General features: G+C 41.9%; 1 protein-coding gene across 1 annotated transcript in view; it reads left to right on the top strand.

Annotated features, from left to right (window-relative positions):
* Window positions 1-6,210, top strand: part of faf1 (Fas (TNFRSF6) associated factor 1) — a 59,482-nt gene that overhangs the window by 49,142 nt on the left and 4,130 nt on the right. The window lies entirely within an intron of this gene.

A 6,210-nucleotide genomic window follows, 5' to 3' on the forward strand; every position in this document is an offset into this window, starting at 1 on the left:
GTGATATATATATATATTTATATATATATATATATATATATATATATATCTCCAGTAAAGGGGCTTTAAAAGACCAGCACATCTAAGCAGCGTATCAAGTGGAGAGGGAAAGACTTTTGATTTATCTGTTGTCCAATCTCATTTTGTGCTGTTTTTTCATAACAGTTCTCTGCCCACACAAACAAGTGCTAAATTCATCCGTACTGCAGAAGAGTAGCAGCGGGTTATGAAGGGTTCTCGGCCACAGCTCACATCTCTGCTGGATAGATCCACAGCTGTAATTGGCTTTTCCGTTTGGGCCTGGGCTGAACCTCAGGCGATATCCGCGATTGGCGAGCAGCAGGGATAATAGTTAAGACAATCTGCTGTTGATGTGTGATTATTTAGTTTTTTTTCTTTGCTTTTTATCATGATTGTCTTCATTACACTGGCGTATCACTGCTTTTGTTTACTCGTACCTGTGATGGGGCAAGTTAAGCCAACTGTTTATCCATCCACCTGCGCACACGTATTATTCAGTGAATATTAATTAGTATCAGTCTGTTGTGAATACAGTACACTATGACTGTGTTAGGATACAGTTGTCAGCACTAACAGTGGTATTCTCTATGGCTCTTCTGCTGACGCCCGGCAGCACTCAGTCAGCTACAACCAGTCATTAGAGGGCTTGGTCGCCGCGCTCTGTGGTAGCAAGCTAATGAGCACTGTTTTAACTACCAGTTTAATTAGCCATGCTGCTGGAAACAAAATGGGATTTCCATTAATCAAGAGGAGGAGTGCATGTGGAGGGGTGGTGGGTGGTGGTGGTTGTATAGAGGTGTGTGTGTGTGTGTGTGTAGGCTTGCCCAGGCAGTGTGCCATCATAGTCTGTAGAGACCACTGGGGCACAAACACCTCAAACTAACACACACATTAACACGTAGCTCACACTCTTCATTTCGTCACAATCACACACTTCAACACATGCACAAATATTTTCAAGCAAACACATGCCCCGCTCACAACTTTGTCACTTAAAGGATTCACAGTTGTCTCTTTATAATCAAGAGTAAACATGTGTTTGAGACAGAGATAAAGATGTGTCTGCATCGCAGATGAAATTCCGGCAAAAACAGGATGGGAGGATTAGAGGGGTAGAGAAGCGAGAAGAGGATGGTGACTGCAGAAGTAGTCGAAAAAGAGAACAGAGAAGACAAAAGCCTAAACAAAGAGAAGATTTAATCAGAGAAACAGTCTGAAAGAGAGAAGGATAGAGAAGACAAGTGGGGAAGATATTAAAAAGAAGAAGATGGGAGATAATTCCAGAAAACAGAAAGGCGAGAGATTTGGGGAAAGAGAGGAGGGAAGTGGCTCAGTGGTAGTGCCAGTATGAGGCTGTGAACACAGGCCCCTGTCTAATCCTGCAGCTCTGTGTTGTAATTAAATGAGAGGGAGCATAGAAAGCCTCCATCCCGTCCAGACGCTCTCACTGTTACTCTGCCAGGATCAGAGGATAGAGGATAGACCACTATTGCATTTGTAATACTGCACAACTGTTGAAACCTTCTTTCCCTTTTCTAGTTTTCAGCAGCTTTGTGCAGTGTCACTCTTTCTTTTGCTATTTCCCTCCTCGTCAGCCCGCTTTATTTCATTTCCATTCATTCAGCTGGAACACAAATCAGTTGATCTACTCAATCCAACTTAAGGAAATTAAGTGAATTTGTGTAGAACATTTTTGGCTAAAACTACAACATTATTGACCAGGACAAAGCGCTATATTGTGAATTAGGAAGTCTGTTAACAGGTTTATTCCAATTTGTAAATCAACTTCTGAGATAAACAGTCAGATCAGATGTCTTTGATTCATGATTTTTTTCCCACCTTCTCGTAGCTTTGCGGATAAGTGTCTATTAGTCTCCAATTTTTGGACTGAGTCTCTTCCTCAACATTTGGTATCAGTGGCTTATCTCTTCAGCACTACAGCAGGCCTTACACTGGCATCATTTGTACTAGGCTTAGCCGTGCTCAGGGAACTAACCCTTTCTCCGTTTCTATGACTGTCAGCGAGTTTGAGGAAGGAGGGGGAGACTTTTAGTGTTTCATTTTTCAGCTTGTCATTCAAGAATTTCCTCCTTTTTCTTTGATACTTGTTGAGCACAAACCACTGTTGAAAGGCCCGAGGTCTTCTTCCTTCTGCTCGCGGTGAACATGTTTAGACTGCCGGTATAATCATCGTCAGTCTGCTCTTCTTGCTCGGCTGCTCGTAGACACCCAAACACTGTCAAAGCAGCATATTAGTTTTCTCACTGTGATACTGTACTCTATTTCACCCTCTCCTAATCCTTCTTCCAGCTCTGTCAGTGAATTGGCCCGAATGATTCTTAGACAAAACCTGAGATGCAGGAAAAATAAACAGTGGCACAGAAGAACCTGTGTGTTGTATTGAAATAGATTTTACATCTGTTATACCGGCGTGTTTTGTTTTTCTTATCCTGCTATCTGAAAGAATCATAGTCGCAGGAAGAACTACAGCAGTTTATTTTAAAAAGTAGTTTCACTCAAAGTTGCTTCCTCAGGACTGTTCTTATAATGTAATCTCCACATAACTCAAACCCATAGCTTCATAGAGCTGTATGGCACTCTGTTTCACCGGATCATGGATGTGAAATGTGGCTCTATCTGAGGCCATGTACAGTGTCTCCCTGATCTCCTCCAGTAGTCCTCCTCCACAACAATGTGTTTTGCTTATTGTAACTTCACTGGGATGTTTGATGCTAGATGGTTGCTGTCACATTTATTTGCTGAAGGTAAAGGTTTCTCTGGCCTCCCGTTAAATCTCAGTTCAACATGTGAAAGTACAAACTGAGTTTCATATAGTGGTTCAAAATTCAACCTACACAAGCGAGATGTGGAAACGGAGACTTTTCAGTGAAGTAGGAACATGAACAATATTTGCATATTCATAGATTCTGTATATTTCAAGGAGGATAAATGAGTAGATTGTGTGAGGTAATGGAACTAAATAACCACAAATTATTATTCAAATGAGACTTTTTTTAAATGTCTTACAACATGCCTAGAGGGAATCTTTAGTGTTAAAAGCGGAGTTTTACCCTAAGGATTTCCACCCCCTCCTCACCTTCTCGCCCTCTCCTTCTCCTCTTCTTTTCAGCTTTCCCTCCCTCTGTCTCCCTTTTCCCTCCTCTTTCCTTCTCCTCCTGCTTCTCTCTGCTCACACAGCCCCCGTCTCTTGCAAGGACACTTTTGTTTTGCTCTCCAGCTTTTGCATCTTTATCCATTAACTTCTCATTATTCCCCCAAAATCTTTTTTCCCCTTCAAAACATACCCTTTTAAATGTGTATTTTAAACATAAACTAGTCTGTCTTTATTTTCTCTCACTTTGCTTGCATTCTCCTTTTTTCTTCTTCCTCAATCCCTGTTTTTCAGTTTTTCCCCTCAGTCCTACCCCCCGTCCAGCCTGTGCGGTGCATTTATCCCTTTGAAGTACTGTATTATGGTCTGTTCTTTTCTGTTCACGCCCCGGCGCTACGTGCTGTCAACGCTCCTGGCAGCAGATAATGATCTCCCACTGCTTTTGTAATTGGCCAAATAAACACTTGACAACACTAGTTTAAAACAGACAAGTTATTTGGTTTTAATTAACATAGTAGGGCCTGTAATGGCTTCATTAAAAATGCGTTATTTCAGCTGCACGTTTGATTATGTTGGAAGCGGACATCTTGAGGGCCTGTGTTTATTTTCCCTTTCTTTTCTCTCATGGCTGAGCGTTGCTTAGTGTCGCCTCCTCTGTTATCAGTGTGTTTTATTCATTTGAATCAAGTGATTTACAATTGTGGTATTTATTTTAAACTTCACATTAAGTGCTAATTATGTGGTTTTAACCGTTGAAATCTGCTGTTTGATAATGCCAAATACATGGGGTTGATATTAGCTGATTATTTTATGTCATACAATTTTTTTTATAGGGAAATAAAGACAAAATATCAAAGATTGCCGAGAAGCACCATCTGTCTTTTTAATTGGTTCCAGTTTTAAAATTAGGCTTTTTAATGCTGAGCTTCCAGATATCTCTTTAGATTTTGCTTCAGGCAGACGGAGTTCACTTCAGTTTTTATTGTGTTAATTTGTGTATTTTTAATTAACAGCTGGAAAACCGTTTTTCCCACAAATGCTATTTAGTCGGATGAAAATGTTTTGAAATTAATTTGATCTTTTGGAATAGTCAGACAGTTCCCTTATTCAGCTGATTGATTTGATCTAAATTGGCTGATGAAAATTATATTGACTCAAGGTTAAAAAGAAACTGCAAAGCAGAGAGTTAGATTTTGTCTGTCTTATGTATGTATGTATGTATGTATGTATGTATGTATGCATGGCTGTGTAGGCACAGGAGGAGAGAATATGACTTAGGCAGAGCAGAGGAAAAACAACAGCTTTGTTTGTTGACAGATGCCTCCATGCTTATGGTCTGTTAATTGGATAACAATGTAAACAATCACCGATGGCGCCTGTCTCCTGTGTCAGTGTGGCATCTTGTTTCCCTACTTTCTTTTTCAGAGTCAGATGCTGCTCCCCCCGCCATCTCTCCCTGGTGCACTATGAGCACAAACTCTCATCCCGAATTCACTAAGAGCACACACATCCACACACGCTGATATGTAGTCCACAGACACACGTCTTCTTACACACACAAACACACACACACACCTGCTCCACCCCAAAGCCTCATTTACTCCTACCTGATGCTGTGGTGTCATAACAGCCTGTCGGGTTCATTAGCATGGCAGCCATTTGCGATGCGCTGCTCCTGAGGTGGGAAAAAGAACGCAGCAGCCCTGTTGGTCGTTTTCCCCACCGTTGGGATGAAATATGTTTGCAGCAAACACACACACACACACACCATATTACCTCTCTTCATGGCATCTCGCTCCCCGCTGTGCTATGAGGCAGCTGAGTAGGTGAGGGGCATAGGGTTGATGTGGCAGCCCCTCCCTGCCCACACCGGGCTCCCCAGGACCCCGCTGAAAAGTCAAGAGTCTAAATGACATGTTGAAATGAGGACAAGGAGATGAAAGACATGGCGCCAAAGACCGCCGACGTACATATGGTGTGACATTTCCAAACACCCATGGGAGATGGAGGGGTTGTCTGATGCTGATATGTCCTCCTCACCTTCCCCTAATTTACTTACCTTCCTTTTTCTTCTTTTTCTCACCCTTGAACACCCCCTAGTTTTACAGATTTTATAGTTAACACAAGTATAAATGTGTAGATTGTTTTAATTATTTTGAGTGTTTACTCATATCAATGCTGATTTCTTTAATTTTCCTGAAACGCTATAAAATAAAAAACGACTAACATAAAGTTAGAGGTCCTCTTTTGGTTAGAGTGATATGTTCATTTATTAGCACTTGCACTTTTTAAAATGCTTGATTGTTTTGACACTAATAGGAGTAATAGGACATTCGTATATTCTACAGAAGGTGAAATTGTGGTTCAGTTCATGGTCTGTCTCACTCTATCTATCACTCTGCTTGTTGTGAGGTCGACCTTTACCACGCTAGCTTGCCCTCCGACCTTCTACAGCAAGTACAGCGAGCTGGTTAATTATCCCACTGTGAGGTTAGAATAGGAGCCCTAATCAGAGGGGCTGACGCAGCAGTCATCAGATAAGCCCTGGACACATCTCACACCAACTCGCCCCTTCAGCCCAGGTGTTAGATTGGCCCGCTGTAACTTAACCCCTCCGGTGATTAGCTCACATAAGCTAAGAGGCTCACAGTGGTGGTGGGTGTCAGAGAGAGAGTCAGATTGTCCTGTTTTAAAAAACATGGGTCAGACCCCCTTCATGTCAGCTAACTCGATCAGCTTCGTTGTGGGTGGCGCTGCATTATTCCTCTGCTTAGCTGTTGTGCAGAGTTGCACACAGATAAATGTTTCTCTCCGACACCATCAGCTATGTTCCTGTTTGACCTTTTGACAGCTGAAATTAGTCATCACTATCAAAAACACGCTCTATCCCCGGTACTCTCTGTCTCACACATATACACACACACACACACCAAAGAGCTTTTACAACACACACTCTCTCCCCTGTTCTGTAGCCTTCATCAGTTTGTTCTGGATTGGAGCCTTTTTAAGAAAACAAACCTGATGGTCCTCTTAGGGAAACAAAGCTCTAGCTGCTCAGATTACTGCCTAACTTTTTT

This window comes from Morone saxatilis, unplaced genomic scaffold (genome assembly GCF_004916995.1).
Source record: "Morone saxatilis isolate NCDOM2014 unplaced genomic scaffold, NCSU_SB_2.0 Contig12, whole genome shotgun sequence".
Lineage (NCBI taxonomy): Eukaryota > Metazoa > Chordata > Actinopteri > Moronidae > Morone > Morone saxatilis.